At 36.3% G+C, this 22,969-nt stretch overlaps 1 protein-coding gene and 1 long non-coding RNA gene across 10 annotated transcripts in view; one reads left to right on the plus strand and one right to left on the minus strand.

The window, feature by feature from the left end:
- The window catches only part of LOC149781600 (cyclic AMP-dependent transcription factor ATF-3-like), a 148,001-nt gene that overhangs the window by 36,555 nt on the left and 88,477 nt on the right, over window positions 1-22,969 (plus strand). The gene's annotated exons all lie outside the window — the stretch shown is intronic.
- LOC149781601 (uncharacterized) lies at window positions 111-21,809 on the minus strand. 7 transcript variants are annotated; one of them, XR_016414750.1, is made up of 10 exons: window positions 21,289-21,809; window positions 20,665-20,786; window positions 16,315-16,384; window positions 13,469-13,583; window positions 3,116-3,241; window positions 2,681-2,770; window positions 1,632-1,828; window positions 974-1,131; window positions 672-778; window positions 111-219 (listed from the first exon to the last, which is right to left on the minus strand). It is a non-coding gene; the product is annotated as an uncharacterized LOC149781601 (long non-coding RNA). The 7 variants fall into 7 exon arrangements; XR_016414749.1 differs by having other exon boundaries at window positions 16,173-16,384; window positions 20,660-20,786; window positions 21,289-21,797; XR_016414746.1 differs by having other exon boundaries at window positions 2,681-2,797; window positions 16,173-16,384; window positions 21,289-21,780.

Raw genomic sequence — 22,969 nt, forward strand, 5'->3', positions numbered from 1 at the left:
TGTAAAGTAAAAGTAGATGGGCTGATAAGGAATCCACTGAATTTACAGGCTAAAAGTTCAGACAGTTGTTTTTAAGAGAAAAATGAAAGAAGGAAACAATACAACAGATATTTTAATATGACTTTAATGTTTATTTTCTAGATTTAATTAAGATTATGAATCAGAATCAGTCTCCAACTCCACTGTAAAGTTTATCTATTACTTCTTCTGCTCAGGCACCTGCAAATTAAAACAAAATTGTAATGCTTAAATAAAGTCATATCATCTCAGCACTAGTTACATATGCAGAAGTCATGTTAATCAGCATTATAAAAATGTATGAAATTTTCTTTACTGCACTTGTGCTTCCCTTACTATCGTTAAGCCATGATACAAGATAACTTTGCACTTACTTATCATTTCTGGCAAGTGGATGGTGCAATCAATTTGCACAAAGATGAATTTATTTCATCCAAATATTTCATGTGAATAAAAATTCCAAATGGAGGCACTTGTCCGATCAGACAAGATATATGCATATTGTAGTTAGCTGGACTCTAGCTTTGATAGTCCTGGGCAATAGGATAAGCTGATTTTGTTATCAGTTTAGAAATGCATCCGCTTTACAAATACTATGCTTTAAAAGACGAAACTGAATCCAATATTGATGAAATAAGAGTCATTTGGTTTACCTTGTTTTTTATCATTCTGCGTTGGTTGGGTGCATATTTGAGGGTCTCTGATATGGTCTCTTCCATTCCATTTGCCTTTGCTTTGCCATTAGTTTTCAAGCAGGCTTCTGCAAGAGTAATACAATGTTTTAAAAAAGTTTCACAACAAAGGATGCATTGCATTTTTCTAAATGCCAGCAATAATCAATGGAATATTTTTAAAACATGTACTTTGAAATGTGGTCTCAAGTTACTTTATCAATTCATTTAAAAATCTCTGGCAAGTCACATGAAAAACACAATTTAAATCAAGCCATACTTACTTATCAAAACCTGACATATCACAAGCTCTTGAAATGCTTTTTTCCCTTTACGTCCCTTTGGACTATACTCTGGCCAGTCTTTTTGTTTTAAGCTTTTTCATCATCCTGCAGACACTATCCCCAATTGTAAACCTGCCAAGGAAGCTCAAGTAGCATATCTGAAAATAATAATAATAATAATAATACTATTTTTTGATTCTGATATTATTATTAGTAGTAGTATTTCATGATCGATGTGACAAAATATGCTTGTATATAGTTATTTTTTGCCATGGTTTTGCAAGCAAATTTAATTTCTCTAACTTGAAAAAAATTTGATAACATTAACTATGCAACACAATGTACTAATAGCAATTATAAACCAAATTAACCACCGTGAATCTATTAACTTCATAAATGACATTCACTCAAGGATTGAATTAAAGTAGTCACATAATATGCAATAGTGTATATGTAGTAAAATACCTGTTACATGTTCATCTCTAAACATGTTTTGGCCTACATCCGTAAGACAAAACAGCCGACCACTACATGTTCACCCCACCCCCAAAAATAATTATACAGGCACTGCAGAACTTGCATAATGCATACTGAGGTTCACAACAGCAAATAAAGGTTATAACAGTTTTTTTAAATAGAAAATAAAGCCCCAATTTACCATCTTCTTGGAGAGTTTGGGATTCTCCTCCAACCTCTGGCAAAGGCCCTCTAGTTCCTCCACTGAATCACATGGCATTGCAAGAATTTCTTCTCTATATTCTGTGTCTGGGCCTTGTGTATGAACTTGGAGGGCCAGCTGCTCCAACAAATTCTCAATATTTGTGTTCAGTTTCATAAGTACATTGAACTGGAAATCTGTAACAGATTTGTGATGAAATTAGTTTTGAAAGATCAAGATCATTATTATAAACTCCTTAAAAAGATCTGTACAGTGAACATGGGTTTAACAATGAAATATATTTATGGAATGAAATACATGGTTTTTGTACAGTTTATATGAAAACTTTTCCCATAATCCTTTATTTTTTTATTCCCTGGATATGTTGTTTCACTGCTGGTGTCTGTAAAGTCTGCATTCAATGTAGATGGTTTAGGCATCTGACTTACACAAGACAATGGTATACATCAGAAAGAAAAATAAAAAAAAACAATGGAATGATGAACAGTCGACACATCAATGAAAAACAATTCATTGTTTATTTGCACAAATAAGTCTTGAACAGTATGTTTTATGACCTATCATTTAATTAATTAACATCTCACAATGTTCTGAAATAACAGTATCTAAGCTACAAGAGCTTGTGCTTTCATGTCATAATCTTCCATTTTGCAAACAAATTTTGATGTTGAATCAATGTATATGACCTTAGCATTGAACACTAACATTCAAAATGTCTACAAGATGACAAGACTATTATCAACTGAAGTGACAACAAACCAATGAGTTTTACGTGCATTGAACATAAGCATTTTTAAATGCTACAAAATGTGTTTTTAGTGTATGGCCACAAATTACCCAACATTTTGTCAAACATAAAACAGTTCTACTACCTTAGATGAGAATTAAATTCATAAATACAGTGTATAATTGACCTACTCGTATTTAGAGAGCTGTAAATGAAATAAGAGATTATATAAAAGTCAACACCTGTAGTATTTGTTTCATTATTCTATAATGTACATTTTTTTTCCATCCTCAATACTTACTACTTGCAGAGGAACTGGCAGAGAGAAATCTTTATATTCTCCACTCCAGAGTGGATGGGGATGGTGATGGTGTTGTCCTTCTGGATGCAGCTAAGAGTATAAAGATTATCACTACTCCTTAATTGCAGTAAAATAGAAACAAAGAAATCAGACTGGATTTTTTGGCATGTAAACAAAATGCATACTGGTTGCAATGACCACTGTATATAAAGCAGTGATACAATATATCACAAAATGCATTCTTTTTTAACAAAACATCTAATCTCATACATACAGCATCATGAGTAAGTAAGTACTCTTAAACACATCTTATTAAACAGACAGAAAAATGATGAAATTTATACATACTTTTGATAAAGAATTTCCAATTGTGGCATGGTATAAAAGCAATTGATAAAAAATAAAAAGAGACCAGATAAACTAAATAGAACATACCAGCAGGATAAGAGGAAATCTTGGAGTCTGCAAAATACTCTCCATTTCAGGAGGTTTTGGATGAGATGGCTGACCAGAAAGGTTTCCACTTGAGATTTTCATCTTTTTTCAGTTCTTCATTTTCATCTGAAATGTCAATGAGAACTTGTAAATACTGTATGAGTCCTTGAATACACTGACTCCTTGTGACATACAGGGTTTGCAGAACAATCGCTAGCAATATTCACCACTTTTAAATCCAGCTGGTGAATTTTCACCACGAAATGCATCCGAATGCGGTGAATAATCCTGGATTAAAGACAAAATAGTGTACAGAAATGTGCAATAAATTAGTCAAGCTCCAGACAAAACAAAGATATGATTTATCTCTATTCATAATGACTTTTCTTGTGCTACACATTTTACCAATGCAAATTACATTGAATTTTGTAAATTAAATGGTACAATTAAGATATGTATGTCAAAAGATTACTAATCTTCAGCTTTCCAATTAATGCTAAACACAAGTATCAAGTCATGTATTTAGTCTCTCACCACCAATAAATGCATTTTTAAGTAATCATCCTAGAGTGCACCAAAGTCATGTGAACTTGATCCAATTCCAACATTACTGCTGCTTGAGTGCTTAGATCCAGTATTGCCTTCACTAACTGATGGTATTAATACCTCTCTCTCATCAGCATGATTTCCATCATTTTTCAAAACTCCCATTGTAAAACCTCTGCTGAAACTAACACTACACCATAACAATTGAAAGAACTACTGCCCGGTTTCTAATCTCCAATTCATATAAAAAATCTTACAAAAGGTTGTTCAATCCCAGCTTGCATCTTGTCTGAATTCAAACAGTCTTTTTAGCAATGTACAATCTGCATATCGCCCTTGCCACAGGACACAAATTGTGTCTGCAAATAGATTACACTCCAGCCCAATTGATCTATGTTGTGGTGTTCCACAGGGGTCTGTTCTTGGACCTGTTCTCTACACTCTATACACTCAGCTGCTCTCAAGTGTCATAGATCATCATCCAGTGTCTCACCAATTGTACACTGATGACACCCAAATATACAAATCTAGCCACCCAACTGAAGTTGATGCTACCATCCAAGGTGTAGAGATGTGCATTTCTGATGTGAAATCATGGATGACTTGTAACAAGCTGCAGATGAATGATGATAAAACTGAGGCCATTCTGATTACAACACAAAGACTTTCTCATTCACATCCTTTACCTCACACAATAAATATCAGCCTCACCAACATTAAATTCACACAATCAGTACAAAACCTAGGTGTTACTCTGGACAGTACTCTCACATTGCACCAACATGTCATGAACATATGCAAGGCTGCATATCTTGAGCTGAGACGCATCAGCTCCATTCTCAGATATCTTTCAGTTGATGCCACTAAAACACTTGTGTGTTCATTACTACTTTCAAGACTGGACTATGGTAACTCAATTCTGTCTGATTCATCTTAATATCTACTGCAGAGACTTCAAAAAGTTCAAAACATAGCTGCTTGGATCATACTTAGAGTACCACAATCAGAGCACACCTCCCCGCTGCTCTGTACCCAACACTGGCTATCCATTCGATCCAGAATCAAGCACAACATTAGTTCTCTGTGCTACGTTTCACTGACAGACTCTAGTCCAACATACCTATCCGACCTCACCTATGTGTACACACAAGCAAGATACTTACACTCCTCTTCCGACAATCATATACTCATTATTCTCACTATGAAAACAGAGTCACATGGACAGCATTCTTTTGCATACCAGGGCCCAGCAACATGGAATGAATTGCCCACTGAACTTAGACACAAAGACGCAGTGATCCTATTCAAGAGTGCTCTCAAAACTACTTATTCTGACTGCAAAAACAAACTTAATGACTTAATAATGTTAACTACCTTAAATATTCTCAGCATGTTTTTTATGTTTTCTAATTTCATGGTGTTTGTTTTTGTAATCATATCATTGTGTATGTTTTTATGTTGTCTAATGTTGCAAAGCGCTTAGAGCTTCTAAAGATTAGGCGCTATACAAAGTCCTCATTATTATTATTATTATATTTAGCTTGGATGAATATTTTTTAAATCAGTGGCCATAACTAAAACAATGGGATTTTGTTTTATGATCATAAAAGTATGTTGGACACCATCCATGATGTACAATGCTGTCTGACATTTCTATGCACCTAAGGTTTCCATCTCAAATATTAAAGCAAAATGCATACCAAATTTGACAGATTGACGAAAATAAAAAAAAGCAATGCTTACCATTTGAAAAGAGGCAATTGTCACTAGAATATTCTATTCAAAATGATATTAATTTTGGACACAGGGGATACCACCCCCATGTTTTCCTGACTCGTGATATGTCAGCCTATTCTGTGCACAGCTTTAAAAGATGTAATGTTTATCCATCGAGCTATAGAAATGAAATACATTTACTGTAGACTGTTTCTGTCAGCAGTTAAGTTGAGTAATTAGGTCAGGTTTATAGCTAGTTTACAAAATTCAATGTAGAATGCCAATAAATGACAAGATATATTTTTGCAAACTAAAGTGATCTTGAAAAAAGATTAGTAAAGTTTAACATTTTATAAAAAAATAAGCTATTATGTGGAAAAGAAACAACAATGAAATAGGATGCAATGTGTTTACGTCTAGTTTTGGAAGGTACCGTCTCTAAGGTACCGTCATAATTGTACCGTAGTTTAATGGGTGGAAAGGCCATTGAAAGGTAAGGGCAGTGCGGAGACCATCGAGTATGTTCCAGAATAGCTGAATCTTTGTAGATACATAGATCCATTCGAAACTTCAGTCCGCAAGCGAAACACTGTACTTCGTATCCCAATCCTGACTCAGGTCCGAAGTAGACAAATCCTGTTCTAGCTAAAACATACGAAGAAGGTAATCCTTCCCTATCCGTAGGCCATTTTTGAAACATGTCCAATCGACGGGCACAATCACAATAGTCAGGTAAGAAGACTGGAAAATGGTAGGGTTTGAACTTGGAGTTCTCGCTGGATTTCTCACTCGATTCTTGCTGTGGCGAAGTCACCCTTCTGGTGGGTGGCTATCCTCTTACAACCAATGTTTTATACCGACATGTCCATACGGCAAAGTAAAGTGGGTGGGAAGCCGCACTCGCTTCTGCTACATGATTTGATAGACTTTTTCCAAGGGTCGACTGACGATGTGGTGTGTGAGTAAACGTACAATCTTGTTGGGTTGATAGGTGGTCACTTTCTCTAGACTGCAAGGCTTCTTTCAATACGCCAAAGTTGACCACTCGACTGGTACGATAATTCAGAGTAAGTCCTTTCACTTTACACTTCGTGTGCACTTCTTGTTTGTCCCAGTATTCATAGCCGTAATTTTTGGGACCACCACTGACGAAACTTAGAATCTTGTCATCGGGGTGCTCGTCTGTCCAGGCTCCTAAACGGTCTCCTTCGATGTCAGGGTGCTGTTGACTCGGGTGATCGATATAAATGCAACTGTCCACGTCAAAGTACAAGACACGTTCCCCTAACAGTTCTAAAGCTTCGTACAATTTTAAGCGAGCATGAGCTGTCATGTAAGCTGCAATGATGACATTTCCAAAGGGGTCATCTTCTACAAAGTTCAGATCTTCTTCGTAATTCACCAAGATCAAATCCTCACGAACGACGTCCACGTGTTTCATGAATTTGGCTTTGTCGTGAATCATCTGAAAGTAGCGGGAAGGTTCGGTCAAATACTCCGTCTTGGGTAAACACAGTCATTGTGCCATTTTACCCCACAAGCAATTTAACATCACTTTGGCAAACGATCGCCTGCCTTCGTTTTTCTCAATGTGATCTAAAGTAATGCCTTCTTGTGCCCAGAATTTCTCTCTGAATGTCTTTTGGTCTTCGGGAGTGTGACACCAGGACAGATAGCCACTGGCTTCTTGCTTCAGTTTCAAAAAGGCATCCACGTAGTCTGCGAAAATGCCTTTCTGTGTGGGGTCACCCTTGTGGAATTATTGTGTCTTGGGAAAGTGGCAAATTTCGTACACTTCTAACAGTTGGTATCCCATGTTCAGAGCTTTGAACAATTCTACGCTGACCCATGTCCCCGTCAAGGCCCGTTCTTCCTGGGTGTGATGACAAGGTTGATCTTGGTTGCACGTTTCAGCACAAGTACGGCACAAAGGAAACATAAGTTTGCCTTGGCAATGGCGAGGTAAGACGGGATGGTATAGGTTCGTGGGAGGCAAAACTTTGCACTTTATCAAGCCTTCGTAGTGTTGAATGTTTTTTAGGTCGATGTGTTCGGTGAACAATTGTGGGTGCCCTGCAGGAAAGCAACAATATTTGCACACGTAGGGATACAGTGAACACACGTCCAAGTATTTGATTTCTTCTCCTTTCTCTTCATCAGCTTGGTACAGCAAACAGGTGGCATTGGTCCTTCCTCCGTACAAACTATCCCTCGGGTTCAGGGGGTCCATGAACTGGTAACTTTCCATGCGGCGTTTAAACTCGGGATCGGTGTTCAAACGGTGATCGTATTTGTGTTCCCACATTTCCACCACTTGGTATCCTTCCTGTTCTAGCTTTAGGCGTCGCTGACAAATGGCCTGGTACAAGTCTTCCATGGTTCGTTGTAAGAACTGATTTTTAGTGCCGCGGTCAGGGTAACAGACGGGACATCCGTGAAATAAGCAACCGTTAAACTCGTACATGATCTTGGGGTTTTCTAAGTCCCAGCCATCGACCGAATGCATTCCGATGATCTTTTCGCCCTGTCCGTTGCGGGCATGCTGAATCCATTTGTCTTCCTTGTCGCACAAGTAATGCAACCAGCATGGGGCTTTGACCGAGTATTGACGTTTGACATAGTTGGTCGTTTGAGGACTGATGACAGCCACAGTGTTTTCAAGCATGAATCGTTGTCGGTAGACTAAGGAACACGCTTTGGCAATGGTGCAAGCTTCTTTCAAAGGATCAACCCCTCCGTGTTCCATGAACAGTTCTCGAAATTTTCCACAGCATCGCCGTAAAATGTCCACGTCAGAATGACGATACTTTAGCATTTCTTCCTGAAAGTCGAAAGGGTCGGAGGCGTGAGCCTGGTACCAAGCGTAGAAAGTTTCTCGTTCGGTACGCATGTTGTCAGGGTCGTAATAGTGAGCCTGAGGCAAATGGGGTAGAACGGCGTGTTGATTGGCTTCTGTATTGAAAAAGTGTGGAAAGTACCCTTTAGCCATTTCTGTCATTCCAAACATTTTAGGCATTCGACTCAAAGGCATGGCTAAGTAGCTCATCGAATCTTTAAACTGCACTTGTCCCACTTGCAAGAAAATGATTTTGGCTCCGTTCAAAGTGACTTTAGGACGCTCGGTGCCACGTTCCGTATAGCATCTCAAAAGAAACTGTCCATCGTATCCGGAGAAATTATGAGCCATCACCGTGGCATGGTGATGACATTCTCCATTATGTTCGATGTCCTCTTGGCTCCATGTCTTGTCGATGGGGTCTAAGACCCATTGTGTGAAATCGGCTAGTGTGTTCGGTCCTTGAAAGATTTTTTCACGCCCTCCAGGAATCTTACTGCAGTGAGGGCAATAACTCAAGATAGGTTCTTGAATCACTTCTCGCAGGCTCAATGAGCCACGCATAAATTAGGAATGTGAATACCGGTCTCTTGCATGCATTCGAAATCGAAAAAGATGAAATTGCCTTTCTTCTTCTTGTGACCATCCTCTTTCTCTGGTTGGGATTGGTATTTTTGCATGTAGCATTGGTGTTCCAAGTCCACGATGCAGTGACAAATGTGACATTTTTTCTTTCCTGAACATACGTGTGCCTTGGTACTGTTGATACATAGACCTTGTCCACACATTGGGCACAATCTCAGGAGTTGACAAGCACATTTCTTCTGTGAACCTTGCATCTTCAGATGTTGTTGGTAACAGGCAGGGCTGACAAATGTGCGCAGACAAGCAGGACAATGCACTGGTTCTTGCCCTTCGCTCAGACAGGGTTGAGAGGCCAAACATTCTGAGCATTTCGATCCACAATGTTTGTGTTGCTCTCGATTATTATAACCATCATAAGTCACATTTCTCACAGTAATATTTGTATCCCAGGAATCCAGTGATAGTGGTAATGGTATCGAAATGGTCATCGTGATGATAGAGGTGAATGTATTTTCCATCCTTGAAGTCTTTCCCTCGAAACAACAGAGGCCCGCGCACTTCTTGAGGGTGCACTTTCAAGGTGTATCGTGGAGCTAGGGCATCTTGCAATTTTTGCATCTCAGGAATGCCACAGGATGTGTCTTTGGACAGGCATGCTTGTTGTAACAGAAGTTCTGCTTCATTTCGTTGTTTGGCTCGGTTCGATTTTCGAATGTTCTCCCAGGCTCTTTTCCATTCTACCGTGTCGTTCTTGTCGGCATAGGTTCATCCCACCACGATGGCTCGGGCTAAACACATGTTAATTTGGACAAGACTTGTTTTGGTAATGCGAAGGTTGTTGACCAATAAGGTCTTTCTGCATTGTCCGGTCCCTTGAGGAGGAGAGACGTGGGTCATGTCCAGTGTGGCTTTTCCATCGGTGATGTCAAACTGGTCATTAGATTGTTGCACGTGTTGAATCTTGTCCATGACTTTGGAAGTGGTCAATTCTGCAGGGCTGCTAAACTCGATCCAAACAGGGGATTTCAAGCCGTCATGTTGTATGGAAAGTCTCAAGCAATCATCTTCTTTGGGTTGACATTGTCGCTTGAGTGTGGTGAGCAAAGAATCCCACATGTCGGTGATGAACCCTTCTGCTTTCTCTAACAGTACTTCAGACTTGAAATCTTTAAACTTCACTGTGTATTTGTAAGCCGTAGTTCTAAATTTTCTAGAGGGACGCTTTTCCGTCTCTCGAATGTCATAGTACTTTTCAGGGTTGACTAAGGGTGGTAAACTTTGTTTAGAGGGTTTGGATTCTGGTTCACTCATGTCCTCTTCAAAATCACTGGCATGAATTTGTGCCAAGACTTCAGCCCTGGTACGAGGCGATAGATCACGTTTCTGCCTCTTACTTTCTTCTTCTTTCTTCTCAAATGAATTGGATCATTTCATCTCGATAGCAAAAAGTCAAATGACTAAAGTTTAAACACCATGGACTAATTTATAGTCATAGCAGACCAGCATATATAAAGGGTATGTGTCTTGTCCTTTCACTATTCATTTCACTCTCAAACTGAGCACAACGATGGAAGAGACTACCAAGATCGAACGTTCAATAAGAGCTTTGCGAGGGGTCATTAGAAAATTCTCTTCAGACCAGCCGAGGGACTACTCTCCTTCCTTTCAAGATAAAAGTCAAGATACTTGCTATATCTGTCAGAAGAAAGGGCACTGGTCTTCAGAGTGTCCAGACCGTCAAAAAAGAAAAAAAAGGGGTTAGAAGAGACAAAAGTCAAGATACCTGTTATTATTGTCAAGAAAAAGGACATTGGTCACCAGACTGCCCAAAAAAGAAACAAGAGGAGTCAGAAGAAGAGAGGGATTCTTCAGAGGAAGAGGAAGAAGAAGAGGAAGAAAACAGACAGGTGAAGAAAAAGAAACAGAAGAAGAAAAGAAGGGAAGAAAGTGAGGAGGAAGAGGAGGAAAAGACTATGACGGTGAAGAAATTAAAAAAACAGAGAGTGAACAATGAGACAGAATAAGTCTATGAACTTTTTAAAGTGCTCTGTTGTGAATTGTGAATTGTAAATATTTATAAAAGAATAAATTAATTATAAAAGGTAAGTGTCTTTGGGTTTTGATTTTAAAATAAGAACCTACACTCACGCACACTCATACACAGACAGGTACTATTGGGTAAAATGATTTTTTTTAGTTATTGGCAATTGAAAGTCTATCTCTTTTCGAGAGACGTGGATGGCCCTGAAAAGGGCCTTTTTTGGTGTAAGGGGTGAGTTTAAACAATCAACTTTAACTGTCTTAAGCCTTTGCCACGGCCAAGGCCTACTTCTGGACTGCGTACTGTTGATGATGATTTCGTTGAAATCACTAAGGGTGGTGCGGTAGGCGTAGTCACAGGGTTGGAGTGTTTAGCTTGGGAAGGTCGTATTCTCTTCAGCCGTAATAAAGAAGTCTGATACATTTGTTTCAGACTTCTTAACTCCGCTAAAATGTCTAACAGTACCGTGACCGTTTGATTTTGATACCCTTGTTTCTTTGCTGCTGCTTCTTCTTGTTGTTGTTTTTTTCTTACCTCTTCTTCTTGCTGCTGTTGCTGTAGGAGAAAAGCTTGTTCCGCTTCCTTTTGCTGTTGTATAAATTTCTCCAATTCTTCTTTCTGTCTCTGTCTAAAATTTCCCATGTGCGGTAATGAAGGAGAAGGTGACGAAGGTTCAGGAACAAATTCTTGCAAGGTAAAAAAATCCACAAAATCCCAATTCACCTCTTCTGAAAGTAAGTCTGGTTCCCTTGGGTAGTCTCCACCATCAGTGCACCCCAATTGATCGTTTTCTGAGTTTCCGTCATGTTGAAAAACTGTCGCTTAGATTGACTGCGCACAGGCGCTAGCGAATCTATATAGACTATGTGACGTCACAGACTGCTCTCTTCGGATTGGACGTGGGCTGACTGAATTTTGTAACGCGTGTTTGGATTGGTCAACAAACTCAATCCGTTTCAATCCTTCCTCTCCCTATAAATAAGTACAGTTCACTGCATTCCTTCACCTGTTACTCAGTACCCCAACATGTGGACCGACGTACAATCTTCAACGCTTGTGTCTTCGATGATGTTCCGGACGGACATACCAATGTATGTCCGATCCAACTGGACAGTTATCCACAGGACAGACACCAGCCTATGGATGCGAAGAATCTTATGTGGAGCATCAAGGATGCCTCAAAAGAGTCTTAATCTATGGTCCTGCAGTCAGGCGCAGCCTAAGGTCAAGAGGAAGATGTCACAGATGCCCTTTATGTTAAGGGTATATTAACATAAAACCAAAGGCCCTTTTCAGGGCCATTCCTATCTCTCGAAAAGATCTTGACTTTCAATTGCCTACCCCATTTTTTATTTTTTTGTTTAAAAAAATAATAAAAAAATAGAGACCCCTCCCTGTTTCAATTTTCGCCTGTTCCATTTTCATAGACCCATCAGGTCGGGACCTTATTAAAACAGGGTCCCGACCCTGTTCCATTTCCTCTAGTCCCATGACAGTCCCACGATTTATTCCCCATGTTCAATTTCCCTTGTCCCTAGAGTGAATAGTTTTTTTTCTTTCTCCCATGTTAAATTCCCCTTGTCCCTAGAATGGATATTTTTTTTTCTCCCATGTTAAATTACATAGTCCCCCCGTGGATATACCCTTTTTAACATGGAAGTTCCCTAGTCCCTAGACCGTCCCTATTCACTACTACCATTGTCATTACCAGCCTGAAACCCAATTTAATGCCATTTGTATAAATCCATTTCAAATAAATAATTGAAGTGTAAAGTCAAGCAAGTATTCTGTTTGCAGATTTTACATTTTAGATATTATAGTAAAGTCATATTTTCTCTTGTTTAGTAAACTTTATTGCAACTGGTTCCAAAATAGTAAATCTTATTTAATGTTCATTCACCAGAATAGGTATTAATACAATCCCGAATTAACTGTATGGTACTAAAATATACCCTGATCTTGTGTGAGATTGTAATATACAGAACTATACCTCAAGACAACAATAATATATTGAATTTATATTATATCAAGACTGTCATGGTTATGAACTCCAACTTTATTCAGGTTTTTTCATAATAAATGATCATCTTGTGCTATGGTTGAAAAGAAATCAAAGTTCAGTTTAACTCCATTCTCTCCACATTTGTCAGTTGCTAAGAGTCATACTCATCCTCAGTGTTATAGTAAAATGTAATCTTATTTGGATCAATCTTGGTGGTGTAGTATATGAATGGAGAAAGAATATTATCATCCAGATTAAAATATGTTTTATTCAGACTCTACTAAAATTTTTAGTTGGATATGGGTTACGGAGCCTGATGTGTACGAACAAAGCAATGTGTACCATGACCTTTTTAATTTAACATTTTAAACTCCTGCAGAAGAAAGAGATTTTTTAGATCCATTAAACTGTATTAACAAAAACATTTCTTCAGTATGATTTTCCTTTACTTAGTATTGACAAAACTCATATTTTAAAGTTGTTGTTTTTTGTGTTTGGTTTGGCCTTTTATGGTAAACCAACACAAGTAAGTTATTTAGTGCCAAGGCACTTTAAGTATAGTGCCTTGCCCAAGGACACACCATGGTAGCTAACCCAGGTTGGTCTGATGGTAGAATTTGAACCTACCTTATTTCACAGGTCCAGAAAGCTAACCACTGAGCCACTACAGCTCCCCATCTTATAGTGGAATGCTGGTATACTTTATGATCAAGAAGGATGGGTTGGGGTATGCATGTTGCATCTGAAAAAAGTGATGGAATTTTTGTTTACATAATATTTTAGTCATAGAATATGAATCATTTTCTATAGATTTAAGATGTATCAGATCAAGTTAAGAAAAATCATATATTCTGTTTCCTGGGAATGTACTAAAATTCACTGTTATTGTTTGATTTTTTGGTAGTAAGCTTACTTGGTATTTTTTTCTTTTTAACTTGAATACCTAATTTGTTAACATCCTATTCTAAATCTTCATAGTTCTGTCTATTAAGTGACAACTGTTGATACATGTAGGGAAGTTTCTGTTTATATCTTTTGATTTTTGTGATTCTGGAAGTTGCAGTATTTGTTGTTGTATTATTAACCATTTCAGTAATTTAATGAATGCAGAGTATACTGCTCTATAAATGAAATTTAAGGGAAAATAATGTAAAAGTATGTTTCACTGCAAATATAAATTGTTTAAAATAATATATCATTTATCATATGACTATTCAATTGTGGTAACTAGTATTCCATCCAATATCTATATATTAAAATATGTTTTTTCATACAGCTGGTGATCATTTTGATACAAGTCCAATTGAACATAATCAAATTATCAATGCAGGTGTTTTTATTAGTAGTAGTATTGCAAGTATAAGTGTTAGTATTAAGATTTCATATACAGGTATGATAAGTGCATCATAATGTTTAAATGATGCTCCTTGTTACAACATAAAATATGTTCATTGAAACAAATGGTTCACTGGTAAATTGGCAGCAAAGGTCTTCACTGAATTATGTTGCATAAACTATTTTACAATAAAACATATATGATGCATCTCAATTATGATGAATGTGAGGAGGAGGATTAATAATAATGCAATTTAAGTTATCTTCATAACATAAGTTCTAGCAGATGTGTAATTTGTATGTGGTTCATCATCAGTTTGAAACTGGTCTATGATTTCTGGATCTGGACATATCTGGTCCCCTGCTGTTGTGCTGCTATGGTCTTTACAGTTCATTAGGATATCAGTTACACTTGGTTTACATTTAGAACCCCATGGGATAGAATGCCCAGTTTGAAACTGAGAGAATGGTTAATTATCCATAATATAACTCCTGCAGTTATTATTAGGTTTGATATCAAGGTCTTTCTTTAAAAGCTTTTCAACTCAGGTTCTGTTCTACCATACAGATAAATAAAGTCAAATTCAAGGCTTTCAGATTTGTCCAGTTTGTTTCATGTGTTGCGGCAGACAGATTGTATATTGCCACTGTACCATATAAATATCAGTGCTTAGTCTGCTCTCAGTTGCTGTGGTTTGATTAGTTACAAGTGTCATCACATGTGACTAATTATTGACCAATGTAATGAAACTTGTATAATTAGAAGGCTGGACATAGTACACAATTAATTTTACTATATGTTCTCTACATTTGTTTCTCAGTACTGACCTTTCCACTGTGTGACAATCAATGCAAATCATATGTTAATCTAAAATACCTTCAAAGATGACTTCACGGTGAAGTTCTTGTCAAAGGTTGACCTGCTCTTTTTTAGATCATTGACTGTCAACATAACAGCATGTAACCAGAACACGTATTTCACTTCCGGATCATCACCAAGGCCTTATTACTCACTGTGCACTGTCGCCAAAATACATACAGACAACAACACCCTGAGCTCATATTATCAAGAATAAACAGTTACCTTTAAATCCCTACCAAAAATGCATAAATAAAACTCTTCTATCACCACCAAAATGAGAGAGGAAAAAATGTTCTAAAAATAGACTAGAACTACATTCGTGGGTACTGAACTGGAAGTATTAATTGTGATGTAATTCCTGACAGGCTCCATGTTTTATGCCAATTTTAGTCAAACTTTTATATTTGCATGCTATACCTATTTCAACTTTATACATGAAGTCTTTTTGAATTTCCTTGCAAGGAAAACATGTGACACCTGTCAGAAAGTATGTAGTGCTGGTGTTCCACAGGGTGCAAGTTCTGGTCCAAGTGCTCTTGAGAAACCAAAACTAAATTTGCTATATCTTCCTTAATTATAGGAATTTTTCAATGCAGTAAAAACCTAATTGTGATACAAGATAAGCCCTGTCTGAAAATATGTTTGAAAGTTACAAATGTTGATAAATTCAGTTTTAATGGCAAATTAAATAAACATTTAAATTTTAAAAACTAAATTTTATTGAAAACTTAAATTTTCATACAAGTTTTAAAACACAGTTTGACAAATTTTAGACAGAAAAGTTGACTAATGAATGATATTTAAAACAAATGGTAGTTTGGGTCTGTATAACTGATAACATTTTCCCCAGGGGTAGTGAAGCATCATAGCTCATAGTGATTTTGGCAGCAAACCGCAATATGCCTGTCCAGATGCATATAGGTGTACACACTAAAGAAACACTGACAGGTGCTATGTTCCACATTTATTGTGTCAGGTACTTAGGCAGTTGTTTCCATAACTAATAGCACATTCAGATTTAAAGTTCTAATGGGACCACTACCATGTTTTATAGCAAAAATGCATTCCATTTCAATGTCGATAACAACAAAAGGTGGCAATGGGATAGGAAAATAGTTTCTAGGGAGGTTCTACCTTACTGAAAAATGGTGCTGATCTCTCTCATGAAAACCTAAGCCATGTCTTTGAGGTGCCATATATCAGTGTGGTGATATGAACTAATCTTGGTCACTTATGGCAGTACACTGCACATGCCCTTATGAAACCATGCTATTACCACCAGACTACTCAGGAGAGCTTCCAAGCTGATCCAACTCTAACACTTTGTTCCAGATACCAGGCTAGACCTGAAAAGATACAATATGTTTCACTTAATTCTAGAAAACAGTAAGATCTATGTAAATGAAGTTAAAATGTGTTAGATATGGTGATTTCAAATTAACATTAAGGTTGCAAGCATGGGGGAAAATATTAAACTTGACAGAGTGACACTCAGAAATGTGAAGCAATGGCCATGTATTAAAGTGTTAAATTCATCCTAAAAGTATATGAGGTTTCTAGAAGCACATTTAGCCATTTACAAGTTAAATGACTAATCAGGTAGACTATGTATCATAAAGTTTAAGGCAATGTTGGGGTGGTGAGGTTTGATCATTGGTGTAAACATTATTACATACCAGTATACAGGAAAGTCAAGTGACAATGTACTAAATTAGAATGTGTTACTATAAGCATTCTTATTCATGAGGGAAATAACAATGTTGGATACTGCAAGTGAATACAGCCAAATGTGGTCCTACAAATCAACTATAAGCACCAATAAATCCTATATTATCAGCTAAATGTGAAATTCTCATCCCCAAAACTTGTAAACAAGGATGGAAATTTGCATATGTGGGACATATACAATGTACTTGTTAAGATCAAATGTGCAAACATAATTCAAATGATCTATTTGAACATTTATATGGTATTTTGAAGAGTGTTAGTTACCAATTATTAAGCTCATTGATTGAGTGGAATCAGAAATCAGCTGATGTTTCAATACCGCACTCTGTCAAAGTACTAAATTGAAATATGTTACCATACATAGGCATATTCATGATGAAAATAACATTTTGGGATATTTTCAGTGCACATAGCCATAAATGTGCTTTACAGGTTCACTATAGGTACAATGTCAGCCTATATGATGTACTGAATGTGAACTTTTGATCCCAAACATTCTAAAATGGATGGATATTTGTACATGTGGGATATGTAACCATGTACAAAGTTAAATTCAAATAATTTGTTTGAATGCTTCTTATGTAATCTTTAGAGTGTCAGTTAACAAATAGTATTAGTAATTAATAATGCATAAAGCAAGATGGATCATTAGAATTCCCATAACATCATATAGGCCACAATGCCGCACTACACCAATAATATCTTAACCTAACTGAACAATGAAATGGAATGCATTTTGTATTCAACTTACATCATTTTGCTTTTTTCTTACATCCAAGGGTAAATATACCTGGGGGAAGCATATTTTATCCCTTTGACCTGTATTTCATTCTCAGACAGCTTAAAATGATTTAGTACAGAACTTGAGTAGGTTCTAGTATAAAGTTTTCATTGCTGTCCTCTCACTAAATACCTTATAACTATGTTTATAAAGAATTACTGAAGGCTATACAAGCAGATGTTTGTTACTCAGGAAGTGACCCCATCGTAAACACATAAATTAACTGATTGGACCCCTAATAAATAGTCTGAATGGCCAATACAAATTATAATTTTGTCTTCATGTATTTTTAATGAAGGTCTCATTTTGACTACAAAGATATTTTCTCTGACAAAATGTGACAAAAATCCAACATTGGAGCTTTTGTATGGTGTAGGAATACATACATGCTGATAACATTTAATATGATTCCCAAAAATATTATATATGTGCATTTTAGGTGTTTTTTAATTATTTTTTTAATTTTTTTTAAAATTTTATTAAAATTTTTAAAATAAAAATTAATTTTTTACTTTTAATTTCATTTTTATATTTTAAAAGTCAATATACATGACATATTAAAATTTCATGTGTCTATCATTAATAATAAAGATTTTATACCAATTTAAACTTTGCTCCAATACTGCCCTGACAGGACATAGTACACAATTAATTTTACTATATGTTCTCTACATTTGTTTCTCAGTACTGACCTTTCCACTGTGTGACAATCAATGCAAATCATATGTTAATCTAAAATACCTTCAAAGATGACTTCACGGTGAAGTTCTTATCAAAGGTTGACCTGCTCTTTTTTTAGATCATTGACTGTCAACATAACAGCATGTAACCAGAACACGTATTTCACTTCCGGATCATCACCAAGGCCTTATTACTCACTGTGCACTGTCGCCAAAATACATACAGACAACAACACCCTGAGCTCATATTATCAAGAATAAACAGTTACCTTTAAATCCCTACCAAAAATGTATAAATAAAACTCTTCTATCATCACCAAAATGAGAGAGGAAAAAATGTTCTAAAAATAGACTAGAACTACATTCGTGGGTACTGAACTGGAAGTATTAATTGTGATGTAATTCCTGGCTGTATTTAAAAACTCTAAAGATCTTAAATGTGTGCTAGAGGGTAGGGTTAGCAGTTATACTACCAATTATGTTTGTGATGAGCAAAAGCAGCTGCACAAATTTGAGCTTTTAGTTTGGTTCTGGTAGGGTCAAAGGATGCAGGTACATTTTACATTCATTTTTTTACTAGAAATAGCTATTTTCAATATTTTTCTGTGACAAGGCAACTAAAAGAATCAGTATGTGCCTTATGCATGAATAAAGTTCACTAGTACTATAACAAATTAGCATACTTTTCATCACCCCTCTACCATCAAGATTTTTTTATATTTACCTCTGTAGCAGACATAAATAAAAGTCGGCAGCTCATTTGCAGACTAAGTTACGCATATGATCTCCAATGCTCATCTAACTGTGACAGGCAGTCACCAACAAGCCAACCTATTTCCATGCCTAACTCAAAGTAAATCTGAACCACATTATAGATTTAGCTTATGTGTAAATTTATAAATGCTAGGCTTGTGATAATTAGGTTCATGCCTTCTACCTTAAAAATTAGAGGGATGTCAAAATACGAAACTATCCAGTGAGACCTATGATGTTAATTTTAATCCCTATGGGATTTGTGACATAAAAAACCCAAATGCTTAATGTATTAAAAGGTAACTAATGGGGGCAGGATCTGCAGTGAATCAATGGTTAGTATGCTAGACTCCTGATAAAAATGTTTGTGTTAAAATCCTGTTATCAAGTCAACCAGGTTACCTACTGCAATGTACCCTTGCCTTACTCCAATTCCCTCAGTATTCAGTAAACAACTAGTGTTGCTGTACATAACAAAACCAGTCCATATTGATTTTACATATTTTACTAAATCCTGACAAAAATAATTCTCTAAATAAAGAATGATTAATATGTGATGGTCTCGCATGTAATCAAACTCTTCCAAGCTTTTAATGATATGAACCGATTTATCAATGTTTATAAAATTTGCATGAAAAACTATTTCTTATTTGTCATCAAATATGTTCAATGTTTTGATCATATAAGCATTTCTGCTACATTAGATCAAAATAATCTTTTTGTCAGAAATAGAGCCCTTATAGTATTTGCAAGGTCAACCAATCAGATGCAGAATTTGAGTTTAATATGAATGAATATTTTTTTTACAAAATTGCTCTTTTGCTATATCTTGATGAGATAAATCTATTCACCAAGTCTGATAAAATTAATGAGAAATAGTTTTAAGAGCAGTAGCAAGAATGGCTAGTGAGATGTAGAACCACCACATTATATGCATAGATTTTGCTTATAGCCTCAGACATACAAGCAAATAATTAAACAAGTCAGATCTAAATTGGATCATAAACACTGTTGTGCAAATCATAAGAAACTCTGCCAATCAGATGCAAGGTCACTTCACTACCATACCTTTATCACACTCATAATAAGCATCATTGTGAAACTTGACTATATAAGCCCAATGGCCAAGCATGATCAAACTTGAATCAGCAGTAGTGGTTATAACCTCATGTATTTGCATGCATCTTCACTTCTTCAATCTAGATCTCATTTATATAAGCATGTATTCTAAGTTTAGTAAAAACTGCACTACATGTATAAATATTGCATGCGGTGGTAACATACTCAGATGAAAGATCACCTTATTATTATTAATGGTTAACACTCATCAAACTTCAAGGACAACTTAATGATTTTAGCCTATATTGTGGAAGTATGGCTTTTAGGCTGGTTAAAAAACTCAACTAATCTTATACATGATCACATGTATATACTTGGATTTTGCTCATTATTAGATTTATCCAAGATGTTGATTTAAGCCCAAAACCAAGTTTTATATAAACAAATTGATCAGAACTATGGACTCCAAAGTAGCTAATTTCTTACTGTTGAAAGACAGAAGGGGATGTGAAATAAATAACACACTCTGGACCATTACATAAACCCACTTAGCCTTTTGACCAGTTGAGATAAAATATCAACAATATGTTAAATAAGATTGATAAATTATGTTTTCTCACATTACCTCTAGCCCTTTTCAACATGGATGGTATTTTTCTTCCACATATGTCAGCTCTTAATTAGTGGCCCTTTCCCATCATGAATGTTGTAGGTGAAACTCTCAGAATTAGGCTTTTTAATTTATATCTGTAGCAGAAAAAAAACTATTAGTCTGCATATATCAATGTCACCATTTCTGTATTAGATTAAAATACCATATGTGTGTGTGTGTGTGTGTTAATTTTAGAATTTAAGCAAACTTGTCTCCATGTGTTTATTTTAAAACTGATGATGATAACACATAACAGGTTCAATGGATAAAATGTTATTTCTTACTTCTTACAACTGCTCATTATATCTGAATTTACATTCAATGTTTGTTTTAATTAACATATTTGGGATAATGGGCAAATTATTTATTTTGTAGTTTATCATTATATCATTTACCAGTCTTTTATCATTCAAATATGTAAAATATAGTACCATTATACTGACTTCATATTCTATATGATATCCCAGCAATACATATTAAGCAGATAAGTGCAAATAAAAATGTTCAGAATGTAAAATTTACTCCAAGCTCAAAGAAGATCAGCAAAAGATAATATCCAACAAATTACCAAACAAAAAGCGAAGTTAACGCAGTTACCTTTATTATGATGTCTCCAACACCAACGGTACTGTACAGCTACGTCTTCTGAGTTTTACCGTCATCTTGTCTTTCAAACCAGAATTAATTTCTTGAGCTCTTACAAAATGAAGAAACTTTTAAATACTATAATTTAAGCAGCTTCTTTACATGCCATCAGATAAATTATGGCACAGTGTTATGTCTGTCAGCAAAACGCAACTTCACATTTGGACGGCGCGCTGTGTGGGCATCGCCGACACAGCAACTGACATGAATTCTCTATTAGCAGACAATGATTCGGAATAAATCCTTCGCAAATCTAACATTCTCGATTTTTCATAGTTCCACTTTTCATTGTTGCATCTGTTTGATTGTACAATTGCTAATGATGTTCAATGAATCAACTTTAATTCATCTGCTGTCTGAAATCCCGGTTCAGTTGGTATTTTCTTCCGCGCATGATGCCGTGTAAATAAAAGATACGGTCGACATTCAAAGTGGTTTAGGTTAATTTATTATTTTTCTTTATTAAGGTCATTTGCAGAAAGTGTTACGCTAGGGTGAGAAAAAAAAATATAACAAAAAGAAAACTTTCTTTTCCAACGCTAATACTGTATATATTTCAATTTGTGATTGATGCTATAAATAAAAAAAAAATGATAATAAAGCATTTTAGCCCGTGGCTTCGGCACGGCACTCGTTTTTGTGGGTTTTTTAAAATGTTGTTAGTGTTGTTTTGGGGTTGTTTTTTGTGTGTGTACCACACTAAAAAACATACCAGGTATTAGGCCTAACGTAGGAAAAGAAATTATCCTCTATTTATTACTATTCTTACTGTCAAATGACGCAAAAGTGATCAAATTGCTATTAAGATTTTGTTTTGTATAACACTTACCGCTCGTTTTCCTCGAGATAAAGCAGCCACTTCAAAATGATTATAAAATCTGTGACAGATGAAAAACGTGGTTTAAATAATTCGTAATCTCCTGCCTTAAAATACTGTAGGAATTTGCTAATGTATTTCATGGCCCTCGTTTGAATAGATACCAACGATCATGTATATCGACCAAAATTTGTATATTCCTGCCCACAATCATGTATTTTGTATTAAACCGTACATTACACGAGCGCTCTGTGGCAAACTCGGGGGGGGGGGGGGGGGGGGGGTCTCTATTATACCCAGAGGCGTAGCTATGATATTTTGCGCCCGGGGACGAACTATAAAATTGGCGCCCCAGCCCCCTCCCCGTTTAATCACATTTTTGAATATTACCCTTGTTTACTTATTATAATGTAACGTTGTAAGCCTCATTTTGGCGCCCCTGTACCTTGGCGCCCGGGGACATATGTACTCCCCTTCCCCCCCCCCCCCCCAGCTACGCCTCTGATTATACCTGCTGTATCAGTTGAGAAATATATTGAACAGATCAGGCCCCAATACTCTCGCTCTGAAAAACATTAAAATAATTATATGCAGAATATCGGTAGGTCTCCCTCTTGCCGAAAATGTCAGCACCGTATATATTTTGCAAGTAATGTAATGGGTATAATAACACACACACACACACACACACACACACACACACACCTTTTTGGGAGTGGGGTGGGGGCAACGGACAGATGCCCCCATTTCCAAAAAAAAATAAAAAGTATTTTATATTTGTGTATTTCCCCCTCAGATGTGTTCTACGTTTTATTA

Source organism: Sinohyriopsis cumingii, chromosome 15, assembly GCF_028554795.1.
Source record: "Sinohyriopsis cumingii isolate HCF-2022 chromosome 15, ASM2855479v2, whole genome shotgun sequence".
Taxonomy (NCBI): domain Eukaryota; kingdom Metazoa; phylum Mollusca; class Bivalvia; order Unionida; family Unionidae; genus Sinohyriopsis; species Sinohyriopsis cumingii.